Below are 27803 nucleotides of genomic sequence, written 5' to 3'. Positions count from 1 at the left end.
ATAAACTAAGCCTAGTTAGGAAACAATATCCAGAAGCATTTATACTTGTCTGAACTCTTGATTCCATGTTATTACATGAACTAAGTGAAGACCTGAACCAAGATCATCAGACTTCTATTAAGGCACACAGATGATCTGACTGGCTCGGGCTTAATGGTCATATTTCAGCTTCATTTTATTGCTCCGCTTCCCTTGACACCAGAACTATTTATCTCCTCTACTTCTCAACACTAATAACATTTATAAATCCCAAGAACAGTATTCACTGTAAATCAAACTAGTAAGTAAACTCATTCTCCAACACCAAACCACACACTTTCATGTTTCTCAACTAAAAGTAGAGTTCATTACAAAAGAAACTGAGAAACACCTCCTCATGAAGTCTCTCTTAATATTTTATGTCTACATAAGGATATGATGTGGGTAGCGGTAGATGGCAGCACCACAGTGTCTCAGGATCTGTTTTCTAGTGCCCCCCCAAAACAGAATCACAGGTCTCTGCCCTCCCCTGGCATTCTTATTATAATTAATAGTTAATAATTAAAATACTTAATTAACTAAACTAAACTGAAGATCCATCTAGCATTTTTTTCTTTTCTTTTCTCTTGAGACAGGGTCTCACTTTGTTGTTCAGGCTGGAGTGCAATGGCAGGACCATGGCTCACTGCTGCCTTGAACTCCTGGGCTCAAGCAATCTTTTCATAGGACTTGTTGGAGCAACTGTGTTTGGAGAGCTATCTGAAAGACAATAACATTTTTCCCTGAAGACATTCTTGCCCCCAGGGCACACTTTTCTGGCTGCCATCAACCCTGCTGCCTAGATTCAATGAAATGGGGATGTCAGATGATTCTGTGAGCAACAGATCTAGGCATGAATGTATACACATAAGCACAACTCATACCTCTAAGGGTGACCATACAGCTAGGAACAGCAAATGGCAGATTACCACGCATAACACAGGACAAGGGAAGAAGTTCAAACATCTACTCAGCACCTACTCCAATACATTCACACAAGTTCACAACAGTTTCACAGTTTGCAGAATTTTGGAGTCACTAGTTTGTAGTAAGCGGAGAGCATGGCTTAGTGGTAAAACGCATGAGCTCTGAAGTCAGAAAAGACTTACTCATTTATAAAATAAGGTATTTAATTTCTCCAAATATTGGTTTCTTCATCTTTAAACGGGATAATACCATCTATCACAAAAGGGTCGTTCAAGGATTAAATTAGGTATATACTAGGACCTGGGCACATAGGAGACACATAATTTATAAGATCCTAGTCATGGATATAATTCCTAAATAAGGCTTAAAAAAACTCACAGAAAACCACTAGTGTACATGTGCTACATAAGTCAATAAAAGTTGGAACCCAGAGACGAAATAAGCAAATAACTACTTAGACTGTATGTCCCCCAACTGGGTGGCTCAATACTATTCCTTCATAAATAAAGACCAGGATGCAAATATACTCCTGTGTTGTAACAGTGCTAAGTTTCATTGTTTTGGAACACACATAAAATATGAGTTCTCCAAAGTAAATGCTGCTGAATTTCATACAAATATTCACGAACATTACATGTTGCCAGGCCTTCTCACTTAGAGCTGTGTATAAAATACAAGTAACTAGATGTCAAAAAATCTATAAATTCTATGAGAGCAAGCCCTACACACAGGCATACTGGTAGCTTCAAGGAGAGAAAACGGTGAAGTTGACAGAAAAACAACAGAAAGCACAATAAGAAGTCCAAAACTAGTTAGTGTGGAACAAATACACCATGTGTGTACGTGTGCATGCAAATACATATAACTCAACAGACCTGCAGGGAATCCCTATTGTAAAAGCCATCATTTACAGAAGCTCTAGCTTATACCAATTTCAATTTCTTTCTTTTTTTTTTTTTTTTTTTTGAGACAAAGTCTCACTCTGTCGCCCAGGGTGGAGTGCAGTGGCACAATCTCCACTCACTGCAACCTCCGCCTCTCAGGTTCAAGCCATTTTTCTGCCTCAGCCTCTCGATTAGCTGGGATTACAGGCGTGCGCCACCACACCTGGCTAATTTTTGTATTTTTAGTAGAGATGGGGTTTCACCATGTTGGCCAGGCTGATCTCCAACTCTGGGGCTCAAGTGATCCACCCACCTCGGCCTCCCAAAGTGCTGGGGTTACAGGCATAAGCCACTGCACCTGGCCCAACTTCAATTTCTTAAAAAGTGAAGAAAATGAGGTTAAGAGAGGTTTACTGTTCGTAAGCAACAGCGTCAGCAGGTGGTGAATTTAAACTCAGGTCTTTCTACTCCAATTTATGCTAGGCCCCATAAACACGGTGCTCAACACAAATTACACTTGTAACTGAACATGATTAATAAAAAAAAAATAAACTTTATTCAGTCACTTCAGTTCAAATACAGAAAAAATATATTTTCAGATTTTTTTCATTAAAGTAGTTAAAAGTTTTGGCCAGGCACAGTCAGTCACTCATGCTTGTAATGCCAGCATTTTGGGAGGTCGAGATGGGTGGACCACCTGAGGTCAGGAGTTCAAGACCTGAGCAACATGACAAAACCCCATCTCTACTAAAAATACACAATTAGCTGGGCGTGGTGGCGCATACCTGTAATTCCAGCTACCTGGGAGGCTGAGGCAGGACAATCACCTGAACATGCAAGGCGAGGGTTGCGGTGAGCCAAGATTGTCCCATTGCACTCCAGCCTGGGCAACAGAGTGAGACTCCATGTCAAAAAATAATAATAACAAAAATAAAATAAAGTAGTTGAAGTTTTGTGGTCATTATAAGAATAAATTCTCACCATCTAGAAAACGGTTAACCCAAAATGATTTATCCCTAATGGTTCAAAAGGGCCAAGAATTTATTGTAACTTGCATCCACATCTGGGAAAAAAAAAAAAAATTCATTCCTTAACTCTAGAGAAACACTTTTAAATAAAAAATGTGGCATCATGACTACAAACTCTTTCACTTGGGGCTTTCACTGGGACTTATCCAGTTATTATTCTGACAATAATCGGAAACGAAAAATAAAACAAAGATGATTTATCCTGACCAATCAAATATTTTAGGGACCAAAAAAAATAAGTGAATTAAGTCAACAATTATTTCAAATTTCCCATGGTTAGAATAAAAAGAACCAGCCTCCTTTTAGAGTCCTCTGCTCTGTCAGAGAAACTGGGGATGGAAACGGAGCCTCAGAGCTGTGATGTTACATTCAAACTCCCACAAATGGCCTTCATTTTGAAAATGAAGAAACCAAAGCTCGGTGCATGTCATGACTAAATGCGGGTCTCAAAATCAACTACTATCAGACTTTCAACATGAATCCAGGTACTTGACTCTCTAAGTTTAGTGGAAATGTCTAAATCTAAAGACTAAAGGAAGAGTCTGAGGGCAGGCCAGTATCCCCTGGGACTTTCGGGTGTTCTCTAGGAGAAGCAAGGAAGATTAGGCGGGTGTGGTTTACACTACAGAACCCCAGAGAAAGCCCTACGGACTGGAGCCCAGTCGGCCTGGAGCGACTGTGTAAGCTTGGTTGTTCCTGACAAATACAAGAACGATCCAGAATTAAATAAAATCCATGTCAAGATAAATAATTAAAACAGGCCCATTTTTATTATTTACAATTAGGTCCTATTTGACTATAGGAAATAACTCAAAAGTCAGTTTTTTTTTTCAGTTTTCCTAATTCTTTCAAAAGACAATATCTAATCTTTATTATATCAAGTTTTGACTACGGTTATAGTTCCTCAGGAACATCTGGGCTCTCCTAATGAGTAGCATTATAAACACTACTTCCCATATAAAGGTTCAGAGTTGACACCTATTACCTCATTAGATGACCATAACACCCTGATTGGTGGTCAGGTGTGATTTCCCAGAAGAAACCAAGTCTAAGAAGAGGTTAGACCACCTCCTCCATGTCTCACTGGCATCAACTGCCTGAAGACAGTCTAGGGCTAGGACCTTGTGACTCTAATGCCCTTTTTATAGTTTTAGTGTAAATTTTCAAATGTGTTTAAAAAAAAAAAGCAATTTGTAAAAACATGGATTTCAAGTTGGTGGGGAGATAATAACTTTTTGTGGTAGGACAATTGGATAGTCAGAGAAAATAATAAAATTAGAATCCATCTTACATCATAGACTAAAATAAACATCCTATCATTTCAAATGACAAATATACCAAATATTAAGTTTAAGAGTTGAATATTTGTAGAATTAGAGGCATCAAAAGATCTCTCAAACATGACACCAGAAGCAAAAGCCTTTATTAAGAAATGTGTGATAGATTTGAGTTCATGAAAATATAAAACTCCTATAACAAAAGGTCTTAATATGTAAGTAAACTTAAGGAAAAATATCTGTACAGTGGCATGATCTCGGCTCACTACAACCTCCACCTCCAGGGTTCAAGCCATCCTCTGGCCTCAGCCTCCTGAGGAGCTGGGATACTCCTGAGTACAGGTGCCTGCCACCACACCCAGCTAATTTGTGACAGAAAGCTAATATCCTTAACACATGTAGCTTTAATAAATACAAAAGACAAACACACCAATAATAAAATGAGCGAAGGGCTTGACTAGGCAATCCACATCAAAAAAATGAGTTCTCAAACTTGAAAAAAAAAGTTTAAATGTACCAGTAATTAAATATCTGCAGAGTAAAAGATAGATTTATCACTTTTTACTAATAAATTGGAAAATTTTTAAAAATTACTATATCCACAAATTGAGTATGATGACAATAGTTCTCTCATTTAGGAATATAAATAAATGTCACTTTTGGAGAGCAACGTGTATATGTCTTTTGACCTAGAAGTTCTAATTCCTGTAGGTTATTGTTTGCTAATTCTAGAAATGTACTCTAAGCAAACAATAATAACATACAAGATTTAGCCAGAAGGATTTTCATCATAGGGTTGCTGACTAATAAGACAAACATAAATGTTCATCCAGGAACAGAGAACCATGGTGAAGCCATCCAATAGAAATCTACACAAAAACATGTGCATGTGTTGGGGGTGGGGGGGATATCATTACTGAAGGATGTTACAATAGTCATGATACACTAGCAAATGGAAAAAAAGTTTATGAAACATTATGCAGTATATAATCACCATTTTTGTTGGGGATACACACACATGATTGAGATGATATTCATGAAAACATTAACAATGGTTGTGAGAGTCCGAGTAGTTTTTGTCTTTTCTCTGGATTCTAAATCTTCAATAAATAGGAATAACTTTTATACAAAGTTGTGAAATTTAAAAAAAAAACAAAACAAAAACTTCCAAGGAAGGGAGGCAGGAGCCAATACTGCTTTAATGCACAGAGCAACTGATTCTCCCCCAGAAGCACTCAGGCTCACAACACACCCAGTCATTCCATCCTCAGGTCCTGAGATAGGAACAGGAGCACATCAGGATGGGCAGAACCCCTAGTCGCATGTCACACTACAATCTCAAACCCTGGCACCTGCTTGGAAAGCATTCCAACAGTCCACTGGCCCTTAAGGAATCGCCTGCACTTGTCAGTTCTCTCCATGTTAACAAGATGGCAGCTCAAAAGAAGGTATACAGCAAGGGGTAAGACGTGTCTGCAATGCACAAAAATATGTAAATCTCAAGGCATGGGAAAAGGTACTAACCCCATGGGGAGCAATTGAGAATATTAATAAAAATTATTAATGCAATTATCTTTTAACCCAGCAATTCCACTTCTGGGAATTTATCTGACCTTCGACATACAAAGTTACACAAATAGCACTATTTACAACAGCAAAAGTGCAGAAGCAAATAAAATGTCCCTTATGTGGGAACTGGTTAAATCAATCATGGTCTATTTACACGAGAAAATACTTGATGTACTAATAAGGAAAGAGAGGAGGATATAGGGAAAAATGAAAAAAGCAAAGTGTGGAACAGTATACAGTATATATTTACCTTATGTACAATAAAACAAGAATAAGAATATATACTTACATTAATAGGTCCTAGAGATGAAAAGAGCACTTAAGGAAACAGGGAACGAAGTTGATAGACAAACAAAAATGGGAGCAAGCCTTCTCAATTTGTACCCTGTTATACTTGTTTGCTTTCTTTCTTTTTTTTTTTTTCTTTGACAGAGTCTTGCTCTGTTGCCCAGGCTGGAGTGCAGTGGCATGATCTCGGCTCACTACAACCTCCACCTCCAGGGTTCAAGCCATCCTCTGGCCTCAGCCTCCTGAGTAGCTGGGATACTCCTGAGTACAGGTGCCTGCCACCATACCCAGCTAATTTTTGTATTTTTAGTACGGATAAGGTTTCACCATGTTGGCCAGGCTGGTCTCGAACTCCTGACCTCAAGTGATCCACCTGCCTTGGCCTTCCAAAGTGCTGGGATTACAGGCATGAGCCATGGCACCTGGCCCTGGTTTGCTTTCTGAACCATGTAAATACAGTACCCACGCCAAACAAAATATCAACAATAATAGTAATAAAAATAAGAAAATGTAAAGTTTAAAAATGCTTGCCAAGAAAGCCTTGTTAAGAGTGAGATCTACCACCCACAGCGGGAGGAGCATCAGAGCTGAACAATACAGGGATCCTCACACAGTGATCCTCTTCTATTCCCCTGGAAGAAGACAGGAGAGAGGAAACCACTTCCCGACCACCTACCACTGGCTGTGTGTTCTGCACATGTTATCTCATTTAATAGTCTAATTAACCCTAGCAGGTATAACCAACCCCCTCTCTGCAAATAGGTAAATGGTGGCTGGCAAGGCTTTAGGTAACTTCCCCAAAGTCACAGGCCTACAATCAGACCTCATGCTCTTGTCTACTAAAACCTGCAAAGGTAAATATTTACACGTCATAGTAAAAACTAAAATCTTCTATGTCAGCCAGCTACCCATAATCATACTTACTTCCACAGTGTTCTCTAATGTTCTTTGTTTTCTAGATTTTGAGAGGTGCTTGTTGAATAAAGCAAACATTTTGCTGTTCTAAATTTTCCACTTACTGGGCACCAAAAAGAGTTAATTGTGGGCAGTTTTTAAGGAAAAAAAGATGAACATAGTTTTAAATGAGAGTTATCCAAAAAAGTGGCAGTTCACAAAACAACTGAAAGCAGGGTCTCAAAGAGATATTTGGAAACCGGTGTTCATAGAAGTATCATTTGCAACAGACAAAAGGTATAAGCCCCCAAGCATCCAATAATGGATAAATGGATAAACAAAATGTTGTATATACATACAACGGAATATTATTCAGCCTTTAAAAGGAAGGAAATTCTATCATACACAAAAACATGGATAAACCTTGAGGACATTATGCTAAGTGAAATATGCCAGTCATAAAAGGACATTATGGACAATTCCACTTATAAGAAGTAGCTAAAGTAGTCAAATCCATGGATAGAAAAAGTAGAATGGTAGTTGGCAGGAGCTAGCAGGAAAAAGCGATGGGTAGTTATTATCTAATGGGTACAGAGTTTCAGTTTTGCAAGATGAAAAGAGTTCTGGAGATTAGTTATAAAACAACGTGAATGTACTTAATAGTACTGAACTGGAAACTTACAAATGGCTCACACGGTAAATTTTATGTTGTTTATTTTCTACAACGTAAAAAAAAAAAAAATTTTAACTGCCAGTTCAAGATATTACAGCTGACATCTGTTTTTATCTCTCTAGAAACTATCACAGTGTCCAACCTGACCCCCATCCATGCCTGCACTGTCCACCTTCCAGACCAAGGGGTGACACAAGCACAAGTCTTTCAGGGAGATTTGATAAACAGACATCATCTTGGGGCAGCCAATGTGTTCTCTATTCAGATCATGTGGATAAAACCTCATTGTGGCAGAAAATAAGACCAACGAACAGGAAGCAGAAATAGGCAGGATTCCTACTGAGAAGGAGAGTGCCTTTATATCCTTGGAGCCCATGAGCCTCTTAAGACATAGGCCAATAAATCCCTTTTTTTTAACTTAACCAAAAAATAATACAGATACCCAATAGAAAAGCAGTTTCACTGAACAACAGGTACCTGAACAAGAATTTTCTCACCACAGATTGTTTTGGAACTTTATCCGCAGTATCATACATCTCTACTAAAACAGTAGTACACAAGTCCAAAATTTAGGTAGTATAATTTCAAATTTAACATAACATTTCCAATTCAGCCAGAATACTCTTACACCTCTGAAGGGAACAATGAATTTTTCTATTTAAATCTATACTATGTAATATACAGAGGGAGAGATATACAATTCACAGAAAGTTTATACAGAAATAGATTTAGAAATACAAATGTTTCCAAATTACCTGAGGTATAATATAGAAGAGAGTGACTAAATATTACCCTGAAATTGAGATTTTGGGTGAAACATTCGAACAATTGAGTCCAAGAACAGGAGGGTAATACACAGAGATCCTTTATCTATGCCTTATTTGAAAAACTGAGATCTCTGATGCAATGCTCCATGTGCTATAGGTTGCCTTGGTTTGGTTCCCACTAATTACTGACCAGGCTTAAACTTATTAAATCCAAATCTCATCAATGAGTGATTACTGACTGTCTAGGTATACTGACTCTTGTACGAACCAAGACACATGGAGAAAGCAGCTCATATACAGAGCATGGTGCTAGGCTCTGCAGATTTTGTCTGACTTAATGCAAGCAAAAAGGATATCTAAAAAGCTATCATGACACATATTAATGTCAAACCAGTTTCTTATCTAGAATCTGAAAGACACAGCATAAAGCTGAACAGAGGTGCCCAAGGCAAAATCTTAAATGTGAACTGTGTTCCCCAAGGAGTGTAACTATAAGCTTGTTACAAGTTTTTGCAAAGATAAACTACCCTTGTTGATTTCACAGAAGCAGATCTGACCAATAAAATAACTTTCAAACACAAGGAATACTATCCGTGTGAAATCACTATAACCACTAATCAGCACGAGATGCTTGTTCTGAAATTGCTTTTGGGCTTCTCTCTTCATTATGAAAGATTAGCAGCCAGTAATTTAATCATAATGAGGGAAAAAAGAAGACTCTATTTTTCGTGGAAGGCTTTTCAACGCTCACTGCAACACACCTTGTAAAAACAAAATGACAAAGCTTATCTCTCCCACAGGATTATTTTCCAGCCATTTAACGTGGCTTCCACCTCACACCTCCAGAGTAAATCTTGGAATGTGGCAGCCTAGAATGTTAATGGTACTTGGATGGAAATCTAACTCTTAAAAATACTGCTCAGAATTCTTGCAGTCTCTAAGGCTGTATACTCACTAACGAATCTACAGAACTTAGTGTCCTAGAAGTAAGAGAGACCACAACATATTTAAGAACCAAAAACGGTCAGCAGGGCAGGAGTGCTGACTGCAAGAATGAGAATGGAAGGAACGGAAGGCTGTGACCATGAGAGGCTCTTTATACCATGCTAAGGAGTTTGGATAGACTTAATCCTAACAGCAAAGGGCAGCTAGTGAAAGATTTTAAGCAAGGCAGTGATGTGTTCAGATTTGCATTATAGAATTGTTTATCCTGGCATCACAGAAAATATCCCCACTAAGCAGAAAAACACCAGTCATCAAAGTAGAATACATTTCCCAACTAACAAAAAGTTAAGCAAAAGGCAATACGTCACTGTCTTAGGGAAACCAGCTAACTTATGTGAATTTAACCTGACTGATGTAAAAGTCAAAGCCCCGCCCCTACTCCTATTAGTCATGCAAAAATGTACTGCATTTACTAGGGTATTTCATCAGCCTAGAAGTGACATAAAGTTTGTTTCCTTTATTATAACTAAGTTATACAAAAATAAAAATAAAAATCCTCACTACAACTTCACATTCAAGTGCACGTTCTGCACTTACAGAATATCATTTCCCAATGAGAAAAAGCATCAAAAGCAAATAAATTATTTTCATGTCATTTGAAGAAAACTGTATCTGCCTATGATAAGGAATTATAATGGTCAGTATTTGACATATTACTTGTCAGTGGGTTGCCTGTACAACAGTCAGGAAATTAGCAGCTTCCTGCCAATGTTTAAGGCCATTTGTGATTTAGGTTTCTCTTTAATTTTCCAGAATTACATACTAAAAGTCATAAAATCAGTTATAACCTTTGACACAGTAAATCTATGCATTCATCCTAATAAAGCAATTAGTAGCAGAAAAATGATATTTGTGTGTTTTTAAAGGGTCCCTACAATATTCTGTAAAAATAGAAATAGCTTAAATATTCTACCATAGATTACTTAAGAAAAATAAAATACATTAACACAACTAAATACTACATAACCATTCAAAAAATGATTATTACAAAGACTCTACTACAATAGAATAAAAAAGTTTAAGAAAAGAAGACAGGTATATGTATCCAGCAATGAAAATTACATAATACAGTACATATTTATACATTATTGATAAAGACTAGAAGAGAATAAGCAAAAACATAAAAGCTTAGTGTAGGAGTAAAAAATGTCAACATTAGGCCAGGCGTGGTGGCTCACACCTGTAATCTCAACACTCTGGGAGGCCAAGGCAGGCAGATCACAAGGTCAGGAGATCGAGACCATCCTGGCCAGCATGGTGAAACCCCGTCTCTACTAAAGATACAAAAACTAGCTGGGCGTGGTGGCGCACACCTGTGGTCCCAGCTACTCTAGAGGCTGAGGCAGTGAAATCACTTGAACCCGGGAGGTGGAGGTTGCAGTGAGCCGAGATCGCGTCACCGCACTCCAACCTGGGCGACAGAGCAAGACTCTGTCTCAAAAAAAAAAAAAAGTCAACATTAAAGAAAGTATTCTTATTAAATGCTTGCAGAATTATTATTACAATTTTAAAAAACTAGAACAAAGTTTTATTATTCTTAGGAACAAACTAATCGTAGGCTGATTAGTTTGAACAAACATCCACACAGGTTTAGTGCTAGTCATCCAGCCAGCCCTTGGACTGAGCACTTAGAACACCTCACTCACTAAGTAGCCTGATCTCTCTTCTCTCATAAGACACTGCGCTTCAGAATCCCCATGGTAAGGGGTGGACCCTAGACAATCCTAATGTCTCTTAAATAACCTCTAAATCTTCTACCCATAGATATATCTCAACCTCCAGAGAAGTATTTGAACAAATGAGTATTTTATTTCCTAAATTCTCTATGTGACTACCTTCTGTACCATTTTATTGCTCAGTAACAAATCCAGCATGATGATGGATAAAAAAACAATCCCTAAAGCGGTGACCCAGACGGGTCTTAGGCAAGTCACTTAAAAGCTCTGATTCCTTTATTTCTCTGCAGTAAAATCAGAAGGAGGTATTCTCAGGTGACTTCAATTTCTTACACCTCTTAAAAGTATTACAAGATTTTATGATCATTGTGTGCTAATAACCCTTAAACAGTATTTACCAGACAATGCCTATAAACTCAGAACCAGAAATTCAGGTTCACGGTGGGCCTCTTCTTCATGACTTCTTAAAACCATTAGAGCTATCAATTCTAACCTGAGAAAAGTAAACAAGACTCTAAACCAAGAAGAAATTCGTTTGACTCTTTGCTTTCTTCCAATATTCAAAGCAATACCTGTGTACTCATAAGTGTCTGGCTCCCAAATATCTTTCAAAGTCTCAATTCGACCTAGCATAAGCAGTATTTTCATCAGACTGGCAACTGTGTGGCAGAATTCCTCTTTCAATGTTGCCTGATCCTTACTCCACTGATTTTTTTTAATTGAAATATATCAAGCATACAGAAAAGTATAAAGAACGACTGATCTTTAAAGAGGACTAAATAAGTCTCTTCTCAGGGTTCCCACTACTTGCCAAACACAATGGCAGTGGGTCAGTGTACAAAGGTCAGCCAACAGTGAGGACAGTTAACCAAGTAAGTGCAGTAACGTATACATTCCAGAATATGTCGCTTCAGGCATGACACATAAGCCCTTAAAGCATACCAATGCAGGTAACACACTCAAATAAATACACTAGCAGCCCTTAGCTATAAATAAGTACTGCCTTTTAAAGAATTCATTCCCAGTTGGTTGTTTGAAACTTGGCGCACATTTCCCCCAGACACACTGCAGTAAATGTGGTTAAGTTCCAAGCCAACACACAAAAGGCCAATTTAACACATAAAGTATCTGAAACACTATACATTTGCCCTGCCAAAAGAGTAGGAAACATTACTGCAGCCAAAAAGAACCGTAAGTGATTTTGCCATCTCAAAAGCAGGAGTGTGAGGGAAAGCAGAGTGCAGGTTCAGAAGGGGTGCAGATGGAGTCTTGAGGCAGTGCCTGGAGGCCTTATTAAGGCAAGTGAGTTTAGGGATTGTGAAACCAAGGGCCAGGTTGGCTTTGATCAAATCTAGGTTCCTCCACTTAAAAGCCAGGTACTTTTAAATATTTTCAACCATTCTAAGGCTCAGTTTATTGATCTGAATTTCTGGCAGAGAGTAAACATTCAATAAACAATTAGGCATTTTATATAGTTTTTTCATTTGCTTGAGACTGTATAGCTTTCCATTTTTCTTGATATAAGAGTATCCTTAACACCTGGCTGGGTTTATGAGTCATTATTAAAAAATGTTCAGTTTCCACCCAAAACAAAAACACTTTTTCAAAGTGTCTAGGCAAGAAATGTATAGGAAAAGGATCGATGAGAATGTACTGCACACTAGAACAAGACAGCCTCAATCAAAATGAAGCAACTAACACGGGACCAAAGACAGAAGAAAAAGGAGTCTTCCAGTAGCAGAAGATAAGAGGGAGATAGTAGGGAACTTCCAGATAACTTATGGGCTGTTTACACAGGGAGGAAAAGAGAAGAGGAACAGTAAATAATAGTGGTAAACTCCAACAGGGTATTGGTACAAATACAGACAAACACACACATACATACACACACATTCTCATTTAATTTTCACAATCCCATAAAGTAGGGGCCATTATTATCCTATTATCCTTTTACAGATGAGGAAACTGAGGCACAAAGAGCTTGAATAACTTGCCCACGATCATTCAGCTATGATTAATCATAAGCCATGATTCAAACATACAGACTGGTTGCAGATTTGGGAGTCTAAACCACTATCTTATTACGATGTTTCTGTAGTGGGAAGCCAACCGTTTGCATAAGGAGGTTTCCTAAATCAGAGGTTTATAACCTGAATAATATTTACCTATAAAGTTACCACTTATAAAGATGTAAACATTATGTAACAATTTACAGATTTTCTGGCAATATTCAGTATCTGGGGTAGCAGAGGGTAACTTTCATTAAATGCTGCTGGATCCCAGGCACTGTCTGAAGCTATTTTGTAGGTTCTACCTCATTTAAGCTTCACAGAACTTCCTTTGTGACAGGTGCTATGAAGTCCATTTTACACTTGAGAAAAATTGAGGCTCAATTATGAGCCCAAAGTCACAGAGCTAGTAAGTGGCAGACGACAGCCTCGCATCAGCATTTCCTAGTTCCAAGTCCAGCACGCTTTTCATAACAGCACATCTGGTATGCTCAGACTCACACAGGTAAACACGGGACATGTTATATAACAGCCAGGTAATATAACGCAACAGTAAATCTCATCTGACTTAAAATGTCAAAAATAGCAATGCAACTTTTAAACTAAATATTTCACAAAAAATATACCAAACTTTCTTTAGGACAGCTAAATGAACCCAACTGCCCTGCCCCAAAACCTAAAAAACAATTCTTTTTTTATTTTTTGAGACAGTCTTGCTCTGTCCCCCAGGCTGTAGTGCAGTGGCACCATCTCAGCTCACTGCAACCTCCGCCTCCCAGGATCAAGCAATTCTCCTGCCTCAGCCTCCTGAGTAGCTGGGATTATAGGTGCGTGCTGCCACGCCCAGCTAATTTTTTTTTTTTTTTTTTTGTATTTTTAGTAGAGATGGGGTTTCACCATGTTGGCCAGGCTGGTCTCGAACTCCTGACCTCAAGTGATCCGCCTGCTTTGTCCTCCCAATGTGCTGGGATTATATGCATGAGCCACCGTGCCCGGCCTCAGGTCTTCTTTATATCTAACAATACCAAATACTATATTGTACAGACGCATCAAGGCACATCTCCAAGGACCTAAAACTGCTTCGAAAACACTAGGTTAGAAGAAGCAAGTTTCCTAGGTTCTCATTTTAAATACCAATGTCAGGAGAGAGAGAAAGAAAAGGACAAGTGACAATCCAGGAGAAAAAAGTCTCTCTGAAGAGTAGAATCATGTTTTGTTGTTGTTTACAATGCCAGAGCGCCTCAGATTTGAATTCTAGTTCTGCCATTTATTAGCTCTGTTTGCTCATCTGGAAAATGATGCCAATAAGATCCAAGTCTCTGGCTATTACAAAGATTAAATTAAATATCATAGGCAAAATACACAACCCAACAACCGACACAGTAAAAGCTTACTAATCAATAGTCTCACGCCCTTGCCTACTCTCCTCCCCATGTGGGATGATGTGTCACAAATCCCACAGACCTGGCAGGACATGACCTACCCCAAGCACGCATTAACTTTCAGACTACCAGATCCTTACAAGGTGCTTTGCTCATTTTCCACCAAACCCACATCATGATTCCCATATTAGCCCAAAGCCTTTTTGCCTGCTTTACATAGGATAAGTATCTGTTTTATTATCTTGTTGTCACCACAGGTTGGGGAAACCAAAGGGCAACTATTTATTATTCATATTTCTATTGCCCCTCTCCAAACAAAGGAGAGTTGAGGCTACCTATATAAATATAAAAGATCTAGACAACACAACCGTCAATTAAAAGAAGGATTTAACACATGTGATAAGTAATCTGATGAGGAGACTGAGGCAGAGAGATTATTGTAAGAAAACTGGATAGCAACTAAAAACAGGCAAATAACTTATCTTTGAGCTTTCTAGCAAGGAAACACAATGAGTTACAGATCACTTTTTTTTCTTTTTTTCTTTATATAAAAGAAAACATATCAATTTTTTTCTTTGAGGAGAGAGATCAATAACTTGCCCGAATTTATTTATCTAAGCCACTGGCAGAGCCAACAAGTCTTCCAAAATACTTGATGATCCTTTACAAAACTGTACCACTTTATACAACAATCAAGGATGTAATTTGACCAAACTCCCTTCAGTAGAATGTTCCCACTTTGACTCTCCTGCAAATTTTGTACAATTTGAACAAGTGTACACAGGATTTGTGTTTATTCAATAAATAGCCGTGTGCCTACTGAGAAAGGCAACATTACGATGAAAGAGATGGTTCCTGCCCTCAAGGGCCTCGTGACTACATGGCGGAGATGTGTCTGCAAAAGAACTGAAGCACAAAGCGGAACATGACGTGCTGGAACGGAGGATTACACACCACCAGAGGACTATGTGTATACACACTGCTTGTTAGGGTAGGGAGGGGCAGAGGAAGAGACCAGGGACATCTGAAGGGGCCTTGAAAGCTATGGAATTCTGACAGATGGAGAGCATGAAGCATGGGAAAAGTGCATTAAACGAAGAAGAAGAACACAGAAAAGCATGGGAAACATTTGGGACCTGAAAGCAAAATAATGAACAATCTGTTTTGGGGCAGTGTAGCAGGAGAGAAACAGGAGAGTATGCTAGAAAGTTAAATTGAGGTTTTAGCACAAGGAATCTTTACTATCAGACTAAGGTGGAGCTTGGATTGTTTTCTACAGGCAATAGGGGCTTCTACAGGCTTGTGATCAGGAGTCAGACACAGAAAGATAAATACCACATACGCTCCCTTATAAGTGGGAGCTAAATAATGTGTGCACATGGACACAGAGTGAGCAATGATAGATCACCCAGGTAAAGAAAGCCAAAGGAGGCCAGGCACAGTGGCTCAAGCCTGTAATCCCAGCACTTTGGGAGGCCGAGACAGGCGGATCACAAGGTCAGGAGATCAAGACCATCCTGGCTAACACAGTGAAACCCCGTCTCTACTAAAAAATACAAAAAACTAGCCGGGCAAGGTGGCGGGCGCCTGTAGTCCCAGCTACTCGGGAGGCTGAGGCAGGGGAATGGCGTAAACCCGGGAGGCGGAGCTTGCAGTGAGCTGAGATCCGGCCACTGCACTCCAGCCTGGGCAACAGAGCGAGACTCCGTCTCAAAAAAAAAAAAAAAAAAAAGAAAGCCAAAGGAAGGCTGCAGCAGTAGGGACAGTAAGTGGCAAAGGTGCTGAATACGAATACCAGGGAGGGAGCCCTGAGAGGGCCTGGGGAGGATGTGGGATGGGGCAAAAGCAAAGGGAGAGATCAGGGTTAGTCTAAGGCAGGGGGCAGCAGATTCTGGCCTGCGAGCCAAATCTGGCCTGCTGCTGCCCATTCTGTACAGCCAATAAGCTGACACATTTTTAAATGGTTGGGAAAAAGAAGAAAAGTATTTTGTGACAAGTGAAAACAGAAATGTCAGTGTCCATACATAAAGTTGTATTGGAGCACAGCCACACTCACTGGTTTACATGTCTACATTGGTGCTACAGTTGCAGATTCAATACTTGTGACAGACTGCGCTGTGCTCAAAGCTGAAAATGTTTACTGTCTTTGCCCTCACAAAAGTTTTCTGTGAGGCCCACACCCTGCTGGCCTAGGGTTTTCAGGGTAGTGGATAGAGATGGTATGAACCCAAAACAGAGAAATCATCCATTATTATGACAATGGCTCAGAAAGAAAGATGGTATCAATCTTGGAGCAGTTAAATGGGAGGTGTCAAAGGACACACAGCAAGGCAGCCCAGTGTGAAATGGAAAGCTCATTCCGCTGCAGGGGCCCACACTGGCTATCCCCTCTGCCTAGGACATTTTTCTTACAGATCATTGAACTGCCTGGCTCCTACTCATTACTTGTCCTTCAAGGCTAAGTTTAAATGTCACTTTCTCAGACCAGGAACCCTTCTCCTAACCCCTCAACCTAAGTATTCACTACCCATACCTTGCTAACTTTCTCTACTGCACTTACCACCACCTGAAATTATCTTGTTTATCAATGTGTTTAACATCTTAGACTGCTGGCTACTTAAAGACAGGGACCTTTCCTCTCTTGTTCGCCAGTGTCCCCAGTGCCTTGAATAGTGTCTGAAACTGTGCAACCAGTATTTGGGGGAGGTAAGGAGCAGAGAGGAAGGAATATAAATAAAAAGGGACAACTGGAGCTCAGGCAAAAGTGGGTCATCTGCACCGTTTTCGCAACATATAAGATCTACCATTCACAGAACCTTTAGAAACATCCTCACTGGGGGAGGAGGAGAAGTGAGAGAAAGAGAAGATACTCAAAAAGAGAACAGAGACACACAGAGAAAGGAAGTCCTCACTGTGTCTCAGAAGCCAGGCAGCAGTAGGGTTGAGGAACATCTGCCAGGAAGGAGGTTTTCAGCAGCATGAACTGTTTTAGATAACTAGGGCAGAAAAAAGGTGTTAAAATGTGACAGCAAGAAGGTCACCGGTGACCTCAAGGAAGCAGTCTCATGAGTGTGGAGGTGGCAGTCAGTTTGCAAAGGGTTAAAGAATGAGTGGGTGGGAGGAAGTGAAGGTTTTCAAGGCATTTATCTGGCAGCAGAATGAAGGGAAAGAGGAAAGAGAGGTGCTCTAGGGGCAGCAGTGAGTGGGTGGGATCCTTCTTCCGTTTTTTCATGGGACACAAATCTCATCATGTTACTACCCTGCTTAAAAACTTCAACTTCCCCTAATGCATTATAAGGCCCAAAAGTAATATAGTACATAAGGCCCTGCTTGACCAGGTTCCTTCTTGCCTCACCAGCCTCCACCTTTGTTCTCCCTGCACCAGCTGCAGGGTGTTGGTTCCACCATAGGTCCTTGGCACATGTTGTTGCCTCTCACTGGAAATCCTCCTCATTCTCTTAGCACAGCTCTTTCACCCTTCAGATTTCCATGTATAAAAGTGTACTGCAGAGGCCCCTTTTCTTACAGCCCACCTCTGACATCTCTCCTGGTACTCAGCATCATTGTAACAAACAGTAATACAATTGCTGAATTGTTTTTTCAACCAGCAAGGTACTTTTCTAAGGGCAGAAGCCAAGCCCGTCTTGTTCTCACATACATGTGAGAGCTACAGAGAGTTGCTGAACAAAGGAACAAACATGAAAACCTAACAGCATTTGTATTTCAGCCAGCTTGTAGATGGTAAGTGGCCGCCCGCTTCCTAAATCGCATCAAGTGGGCTTACAATTTGTTTGGGCCAATATGACTTCCTCTGACTTCCTCCTGCTTCCAACCAACCCAAGTGAATAGTCATTCTACACAAGTAAAAACATGAGGTTCCTTGGAGTTACCACCATACATCAAATGATTTTCCCAAAAAGATAACCCATATACTGTGATTCGTGGACTTGCCTAAAGTTTCACAGAATGGTTTTAACTGAACAAAATCAGTCAGAATATTAAGACATTACGCATATTACCTTTCAGTCTATGTTACGTGAATTAGTGTTAAAATGGGTTTGCAGGTACACCTGGCAAAAAGGCCATTGTACCTCTTTATAATATAAATTGCATTTGTCCGCATCCCTGTGTGTGATGCACCAAACTAGTTTAATAGCAAGATTTTTCTCTCGGAAGATACATATTTGGTAGATTATTTTTTCCTTGAGTTGTTTTATCTTTTCTTAGTACAACATAAACATTATTTTAAATTATAATTGAAAAAAATTGTTATAAATTATATAGCCTCACTATAATTTGATCAAATTAACTGTGCGAGCAAGCCTACAGATATAATTGTGCTTAACTGAATAAACTGTTGTCAGTTCCAATACCCTTAAGTCCTTAAAACACCATTATAAACAAACAAAGTTGCATTCATTACAAGTGGTTCTTATCTATTTCTACTTTATATTCAGACCAGTCTGACTTACCTGAAAGTCAGTGTACCTGAAAATAACAGACCTAAATTTATATTTTAAATACCTACAGGTCAGCCTTTTCAGCTGAAGTGGGCTTTCCTACCCACTCCCCCTCCATACAAATCAATTAGGGAGCTTTACTGTCTTTCTCATTCTAGAATGGGAAGACAAGAGAAGACACAGCTAACTCCTTTGCTGTCAAAGCATATGGGATGAAAATGACATCAAGAGCTCTTTTCCAATCACGTGGCAACAACTGTTCTTGAGTATAAATAATGCCCAGACCCAAGAAACCAGTCCAACATATACATCACCAAGCAGGAAATACATTTAAAATACTGTAAAATACACATCTATGATTAGAAGGAAGGGCCAACTTTCTGTACACTTTTACATTTTGGGTAAATCTTGCTTTAGGAAAGCAAAATATGTATATGGAAACAGAAACTGTAAAAGGGCATTCCGTAGAAACTGAATACATATTTCAGAGTCCCTTTAAACTCTTATAATTCCTTACCAGCAAAACTCCCTGGAGTACTATCTGATTTACAAGATACTTAATTTCCACACAATTCTGAAGACACCATTTTACAAACAGGTATACATGGTGCCTCTGCCAACAGCCCACAACTTGCTAAGTAAACTGAATCTGTGAGGTCAACACAGTATCTTCACATTAACTTTCCCGGAAAGTCGAATACATTCCTACCAAATTATATACCTTGGATGGCACTTTAAATTAAGTAAAAGCACCTTTGCTAGTCATTTTTCCTTAAAAATAAAGTAAAACCTAATTTACCTAGCACCTTTGGCACTGTCTATGTAATAAACCCTTCTAGATTTGAGAAACTGCCTTCTTTTTTGATTCACTCATTGCTAATTGAAGTCTTTCTAACATAGAATATATCTGTTAGTCTTTGTTTTGTATCTACTGGTGGCATCTTCCCTACTATGTTGAAACATTCTGAATATAATTTGAGATGTTTTTTTTTTTTTTTAATATACAGCCTATCTACCACTCATTAAAATAAAATAAGTCAGGCATGATGGTTCATGCTTATTATCCCAAAACTTTGGGAGGCCAAGGCAGGAGGATTGCTTGAGCTCAGGAGTTCGAGATCAGCCTGAGTAACAGAATGAAACCTCTCTCTACAAAAAAAATTTGAAAATTAGCTGAGTATTGCGGCACCTGCCTGTGGTTCCTGCTACTCAGAAGGCTGAGGTGGGGAGGACTGCTTGAGCCCAGAAGGTCAACACCGCCTTGAGTTATGACCGCACCACTGCACTTCAGCCTGGGTGACAGAGCAAGACCTTGTCTCAAAATAAAATAAAATTTAAAAATAGCTAGCACATTTTTAGCTCATGCTGGCATCATTTCAAAATCTTAAGCATAGTCATTCATAGACAGTACCTAAACAACCTCAGAGGTAGGTACTGTCTTTATTGTCATTCTATGGATAAGGAAACAGGCGTAACTTGCTCGCAATCTCTTACAGCTAGGATCAAACCACACAGTGTAGATCCAGAGCCTCCAAAAACAGACTATCAGAATCAGAAAACAAGGCTAAAAGACAATCAATCAGTCTGTTTTCTACTCAGAGGTACCATAAATTGATGTGATTTAGTCTCCTACAGCTGGATTCAAGTTATTACTGTCTTCTACGCAGAAGAAGAGAGCTCCTCTTACGTTTCACAGTCAGCCTTCTCTCGCAGATTACTCTTAAATAACTCTCCCTGAGTTAAAGCAAAGATTCCTCACTGGTGTTTCACCCTGAAGAAAACCTCTTCTTTGAATTTATCTACAGAAATTCTCTGAAAGTAGCTTCTTATATTGTCCCCAGACCCCCCTGCATACCTCCTAACCCCTAAATGAGATATCTGAACTTGCCCTTTTCTGCTAGAGATGTGAACTTTCACTTCATTTATGCTCAACAACTTGACCTCTTCTTCATAGCTTGATGATCGTTACCAGTACCAATCACCATACTGTGGTGTGATTAACAATGCAACCTCAAATTGCTAGCATGTTGACAATGGTATTTGCCCTCCACTAAATGCCCCAGATTGTTTCACTTTTGAGTTTTGGTTCTCCTTGTCATAAACCAGTAGAAACTCCTTATTCACTTCTAAGATAAAAATTAACACTGCTTGCCTCTGAGAACATGTCTTCCTGTATTCATCCACTTAACAACTCTTGTCTCTTACATTTGTTGTATTTAATCTTCTAATGGCTTAAAAACCAGTTAGATAAACTGTCAAAAAATTCTTTATAAATTAAAAGCAAATCAAATACTCCACTGTAAGGAAAGCATGGATGAACTTCATGACATCTTGCTTGGCTCGAAGCCTTTCTTGTTTCCTAGCAGTCTTCTGGATAGTTGATAAATGGCAGATAATAAAGGGCGTTTTCTGGGATGGGGAGGAGAGTTGCACAATGGTCAGATGAAACCGACCCTTCATAGAACTCTCAGTGCTTCAGGTCTTCCATTTGCTAATAATGTTATTCTTGAACTTGGAAATTTCAAATGGCTTCTAATCTTCCCTACTCATTCATTCAACAGAGGCCTCAGTCCCCAACCTAACACTGCTCACAAACTTGTGGAAAGAGTTACAGTCTTCACAATCTGGACCCAACCTGCATGTCCTGCCCTACCTCCTACCGCTCCCTCCCAAGCAGTCTTTGCTCTAATCTAGTGGCCACTTCCAAGTCTGCCACTGACACCACGTACATGCCCACTTTTATGTCTTTGCTCACACTGTATCTCTGTCTAGATTTCCTTCCCACCCTAAAACAAAGGAACTCCTACTCACTCCTGAAGGCCCAACTCAAATGAAGCCTCTTCAAAAAAGCATTTGACAAGGGCTCCAAGCAGGCATTACCTCTCTTCAGGGTCCTGGAGCTCTTAATTCCGACCGCTACTACATAACACGTTGAGTTACAGCTATGTATACCAAGTTTATTTCCATATAAACTGTGTCTTATCCTTCTGCCAGGCACTTAATAGGTACCAAAGAGATGTCTGTGCATACAAAGAATGAATTAATCTGTAATATTAAAAAAAGAAAGACAACAAATAAGGGGAAGCTACTCCCTAGTCCTCAGACTTCAAAGGAGTGCCATGAAGGCTTCTAGGAAACATTCTACAATCACAAAGATTTGCTCTTTTACACGTAAACAATCTGCAACTGCAAAACTGAACATGCCCTCAGGGTCTTCCACTAAACTGTAAATTCTACGAGGACAAAGATTTTTACCTGTTTTGTTGTCTGTCTATTCACTCTGAGATTCACTGCAAGAGCTCAACAAGTATTTGCTAAATGAATAAGAGAATGTACAAAATGCTAGTGTGAATAGTAGTACTGTTAAGTAAATTCAGTTACCACAGATTAAAAATATCCCAACAAACGCCAGCTCTATCTTCTGGCCAGAGTAGACTTAAAAGAAATTATCCTTTCGCTTCTAAAGCAGGTCTTGCCTCAGAACTGGGCAGTTTATCCATAGAGCACCAAGAAAGAATGTGTGCCCACTGCCAACTATGAAGAATCACAGATCATAAACCCTCAGAAGTGGAGATATCATGGAAATGAGCTTAATGTTTTATGCTTTCCTGTTGCCTTAAACTGCCAAGAATGCTGGTGCACCTCAGAGGGAAGAATACTCACAGGAATTAGTTTCCGGCCCCTGAAACCCAGTCATTTCAACATGACAGCTGTTTGAAATCCCATGTTACCAGAGGGTTTGTGTGACAGGAAGCAACAGTGGCACACCTAGCTGAGCACAGGAGACAGTAAGAAGCAGAGAGGAAACAAGCTGAATGAGAACGTGGCTTGGAGGCAGCAAGGAAAGTACAAAAACAATGAACCAGGCCAGGCACGGTGGCTCACGCCTATAATCCCCTTCACTTTGGGAAGCCGAGGTGGGCGGACCACTTGAGGTCAGGAGTTTGAGACCAGCCTGGTCAACATGGTAAAACCCCATCTCTACTAAAAAACAACACAAAAATTACCCGGGCATGGTGGAACGTGCCTGTAATTCCAGCTACTCAGGAGGCTGAGGCACGAGAATCACTTGAACCTGGGAGGCAGAGGTTGCAGTGAGCCTAGACTGTGCTACTGCATTCCAGCCTGGGTGACAGTGAGACTCCATCTCGAAAAAAAAATTAAAAATAAAAATAATAAAAACAATGAACCAATGTCCCTGATGCCTACTATAATGTAATTTACCTTTACATCGTAATTATTAAAAAAGAAAGAAATGAAGGGCACAGAAACAAGGAACACCTTCCTTGGTCACCAGCTACTCTCTCCTTTCTCATCATTAATTCTCTGAATCTTAACTGCTCTTATAGAAAAGAAATTGGCATCGATGTGAGCATGCTTAAATGGACAAGGGAGTAGAGCATGAACGACTTGTTCCCTCTATTTTCTACTTTCCTATATTTTCTAATTTTTCTATAGTGAGTTCTCCTTATTGTAACGATAGGAGAAATAGTTTTTGTTTAAAGAAATCATAGAGCTAAAAAGTACATGTTCTGACAATAAGAAAACGAAGTACACTAAAAAAACCTTTACCCCAAAACATGAATAACAAAGAATTCGATAATATCAAACCATCCACAGGCAGCTTTTTACTCAACATATTGCCTTAACCCTGGTTCCCTCAACTACCGGTAAATCTAATGATTCACTTATGAAAAATACTCTTCATATTAGTTATGATTTGCATAGCATGTCACAGTTTCCATGCATTATTTACCTGATCTCCCCCCAAAACTCTGCGAGATGACCAGGGAGAATATTTTTAACTCCATTTTGCAAATGAAGAAAATACGTGCCCTGAAGTGAAAAAATTTGCCACCGCAAGAGCCCAGATATTCTTGCTCCTTACTCAGTATTCCAAAACAGGACTTCTCAACCTGGGCACTACTGAGATGGATAATTCTCTGTTTGGGACGGGGGGCTGTCTTGTGTGTTATAGGATGTTTAGCAGCATCCCTAGCCTCTAACCACTAGATGCCTACCAGTAGCACCGCTCCCTTCCCCCAAGTTGCAACAACCAAAAATGTCTTCAGAAGCTGCAAATATCTCCTTGGGTGCAAAATCGTACCCAGCTGAGAATTACTGGTCTAAAAGAATCTGCAAAGTTCCTTCCAGCACTCCTGTTCTATGACAAGGTTCCAGATACCACTAAGCCACAATAAATCACAAAGCATCCAATGTTACTTGTACTCAGCGAGATTCCATTAATAAACCAATTCCCCATCCACTTAAAACAATGCTTTTAAATGTGAAAATGAACAAGAAAACTTGGTATGAATATTCACATCTCAGACAATAAATCTAACGGCATGCTATTATCTCATCAGGACATAAGGACATACAAAATGGGATGTGTGTTTGAGGGGGAAAAAACACCAGAGGAATCTGAGAATTAGAAAACATAGATCTTGGTCTTTGCTGTGGAGTTAGTTATACCTCAGCGTTCCCTTGTTCTCTCTATACAAACGAGTATCAACCTACACGTTCTCAATGCTTGTTTCAGTCGGAAGTATAAGGCTTTAGCCAAGCTCATGTTAAGATCCTAAATTACAACAACAGAAATGTAGTTACATTTGGGGAAATATTTGAATTATTTTACCTATATCTAATTTATGCATTCTCGCATTCTCTACAATCATTTCCTGATGGCAGTAAATAATTAGCATAGTATGGAATGGGGAAACCATTTAAACTGGCTGTATTCTGTGTGGAGTATCACAATGCAATCCTAGCAGTAAAAAAATATAGTTTTGTACCTACTAACAGAAACTAAAATCGGTCAAAGTGGTTAGTTAATATGATATACAGAATTAAGAAGAGGTTATGATTATTCTTATTTATAATGGCCTAAGTCATTCAAGTATGATGTCCCCACATCTTTAAGTGTGATCTGGATCTATACAGGGGAGACATTTTCTCCACATTACAAAGCATATTGTACCAGAAATGTCTGGAACCCTGGCGGTCTCCATTAATCTTCACCACAAAGTACAAAAGAATACATTAATCCTTCAACGAAAATAATTCCCTGGTCTTGGAAACCATCACAGTCACCAAAAGCAAAATCAAGAAACAACACATAATGGGGTTTTGGAAAGGAAAGAACAAAGATTCAATCAATACAAGTTGCTCATCTTCAACAAAATCTACTGTGCCTATACCCATACGTAACTCAAATCTTTTCTTTAAAAAAAAAAAAAAATAGCCAAAACCAAACACTCCCTGATTACATCTGTCTCTGCATTATTCTCATCATTTAACTACCCATGTTTTACTCCCTGAAAGAAGTAATGACAATTTTATACCACTGTAAATTCCTACCACTGAGAGACGTCGCGAGGGGGCGGGGAAAAAAGTGTCAATGACATGTATAGTGATGTACTCAACCAGCGGCAGAAGGCAGCTCACAGCCACGTAGTAAGAAGAGTGGCAGGAAGGACGGGGTCCTCTTCCCCAGGAACACACAGGAAATCATGGAGTGCAAACCCTCCAAAAAACGTGTGCACAAACACCTGGCAAACATCGCATCTTTTATTTAGAAGTTCCTTAGTAAACACACATCCAAGGAGCCCACATCCCAGGGACCCTGGGGAGTGACTTTGGAGGAGTGTTTATTAGTCCTCTGATGCTCCCGGTCGCCGACAGCGCGCGGATGGAGTTGGAGTGAGGGAGCCAGAGACCAGTCCGTTTCGGTTAATCAGTCCCTTTCCAGTGGGATTCGCAATTCCCCGGGTGTTTCTCTCCCACTGTTCCCCTTCCCTGGTCCTCTCGCCCAGGGTCACCTTTCCCACTTCTCGCTGGCTACCTGAGGCCTGATTCCTAACAGAATCCAAGAGGGGAGGGGGCGTTTCCCGAGTTCGCGGACGCCCAACACCCAGCTCCAAATCCCAGAAACTTTCCCTCGCTGAGACCGCAAAGAAGGAAAAAAGCTAAGACCCTCAGCCTCCGTCCGGGGGCCGAAGAAGAAAACCTTTCTGCGCCGCGACCCCGGCCGGGAGCTGGCGGTCAAGTGGGTGCAAGGAGCTAGGGACGTCAGCCCTCCAGCCCGCGCCTGTATCTCGGGGTGGTATAAACAGGATGTCAGACAGCGCGCTCCGGGCTTGTTTGTGAAAACTTGCCGTGCGCGCTGGGGGAGGGGGCAGCCTGGCTTAACCGCTCCCCTCCCGGCCAGGGGCCCCCGCCCGGGGACCTCCTCGCTGCCCGCCGGCTCCGCGGGGCTGGAAATCCCCGCCTTCCCCGCCCGAGTCGCGGGGTCCTGAGCAGCGCTCAGGAGCAGCCCGGGCCGCGCAGCGTGAGGACCGACCGAGAGCGGTGGCTGCGCCTCCGGCTAACCCGGGTTGCGTGCCCCTCGCCTTTCGACCGCGGCCGCCCCGGCTCCTCCACCTCCCCCGGTGACACTCACCACTTCCGTGTGCCCTGGGCCGGGCGGCGCCGGGTCGCTGCGCTGGTTGGGGTCGACCGGCCGGCTCGCTAGGCGCCCAGCCCCGCGGGGCCCCAGCGCGCGCGCGCCCAGGGCTGAGGAGGGGTCGCGGCGAGAACAATCAGGATAGGGCGCAGGCCCGCGCTGTCTGCGGCTCCGGGATACTCCGCGGCCGCCGCGGCCTGCGCTCAGCGACGCACCTCCTCCCGTCCCGCCACGCCCCGCGGCCGGCCCCACCCCCGCGGTCGCCGGGCCCGCCCCCTCGCGACGTCACCAGCGGCAGCCCCGGAAAGCGGGGCGGGGCCGCGGTCCGGGCGGAGAATCTGCGCCTCCGGCCTAGCCGCCCCGCCCCCATCCGGCTTCGCTCGCGAAGCCACCCCCACTCGTCTCTCTTCACCGCGTCTTCTAGATTCTAGAATGTAGAAACTCATCTAGGAAGCGAGGTCAGCCAGCGCGAGGAGTAAAATTGACAGGATTCGCCTGTAGATTGACCCCTCCCAGCTCTGGAGCCCCCTCCGCCACACCTTTGTGCGCTCGATGCAGAAATGCATCCCCCTCCTCCGGGTACGCTGCGCTTCTTACCCCAGCTGAGTAGGAGGGGAGCTAGTGGAGCACTAGACCAAAAAGAACTTAAGAATACAGCCCCCAGCTTCGACAAGCTACTGCAGATCCAACCCATTCCGTATTTTAAAAGCTCTTTACGAAAAAAAAATAAAAGCGTATGTGTAATAGGAGTTAGAACTACATTCACTAATACCTAATGCGTGTAGAGCGCTTTTCATTTTTTTTACTAATAACCTTTCAAAGTAGTAGTATCATTTTATCCATGAGGAACAAATTAAGTCTTAAGTATGTTAATCAAGGTCACACTGTAGCCACAATTCAAACTTCGTAGGCAGTCCACGGACAAATCCTAACAATTTTATTTCCTTAGGTATCTCTCCAGTCAATTCACTTGTCTATGTTCCGGCAACATGGTCCGAGCTGCCACCATCTCTCACCTGAAGGGACCACGAACACCTCTTAAATCACTGCATTCACTCCAGCCCCCAATTAATTCTCTACAATGAACTTTTAAAAATTCAAATCTGTTTCATACACTCCCATGCTTAAAACACTCCAGCGACTTCCCCCTGACAATCCCTGGATGAAAATCCTCCGAGGCCGTGCACGGTCAGAATTCTGCAGCTTCAGGGCTGTGGACAGAGACTGCCCCACCTGTGCTGACTTCACTAATCCTGCTGGACAGTTCCTGACCACTTGAGTTACTGCAACTGAAACTGAGCAAGATATTCTGGGTGTGGAATAAAGTCAAGCATCCGAATTAGACTACTGAATTTGAGGTTTGGCCTCCACCATTAACCACCTGTGTTGCCCTAAACAGTTCTCAGTTGACTCAATTCTCAGTTGAGCAGTAGACAAAATGAATTCCAAAGTGCCTTCCAGAAGTACAGAGAAGAGGACCAGAGAAGACCCGGAGATCAGAG

The 27803-nt window shown here is 41.0% G+C and overlaps 1 protein-coding gene across 8 annotated transcripts in view; it reads right to left on the bottom strand.

Annotated features, from left to right (window-relative positions):
- The window catches only part of JAK1 (Janus kinase 1), a 237049-nt gene that overhangs the window by 103989 nt on the left and 105257 nt on the right, over positions 1-27803 (bottom strand). For 6 of the 8 annotated variants that reach the window (XM_074004749.1, XM_074004768.1, XM_074004752.1 and 3 more), the window contains exon 1: positions 26299-26529. The exons of 1 other annotated variant lie outside the window; for it this stretch is intronic. The gene's annotated coding sequence lies outside the window, so the exon portion shown is untranslated. Of the gene's footprint in view, positions 1-26298; positions 26530-26840; positions 26906-27803 lie in introns of those variants that run through there. One more of the 8 variants, XM_074004765.1, reaches the window with a different exon arrangement.

The sequence above is a fragment of the Macaca fascicularis genome, chromosome 1 (genome assembly GCF_037993035.2).
Source record: "Macaca fascicularis isolate 582-1 chromosome 1, T2T-MFA8v1.1".
Classification (NCBI taxonomy): domain Eukaryota; kingdom Metazoa; phylum Chordata; class Mammalia; order Primates; family Cercopithecidae; genus Macaca; species Macaca fascicularis.
Note: the sequence above shows the minus strand (reverse complement) of the source record. Positions and strands in the feature narration are given on the sequence as shown.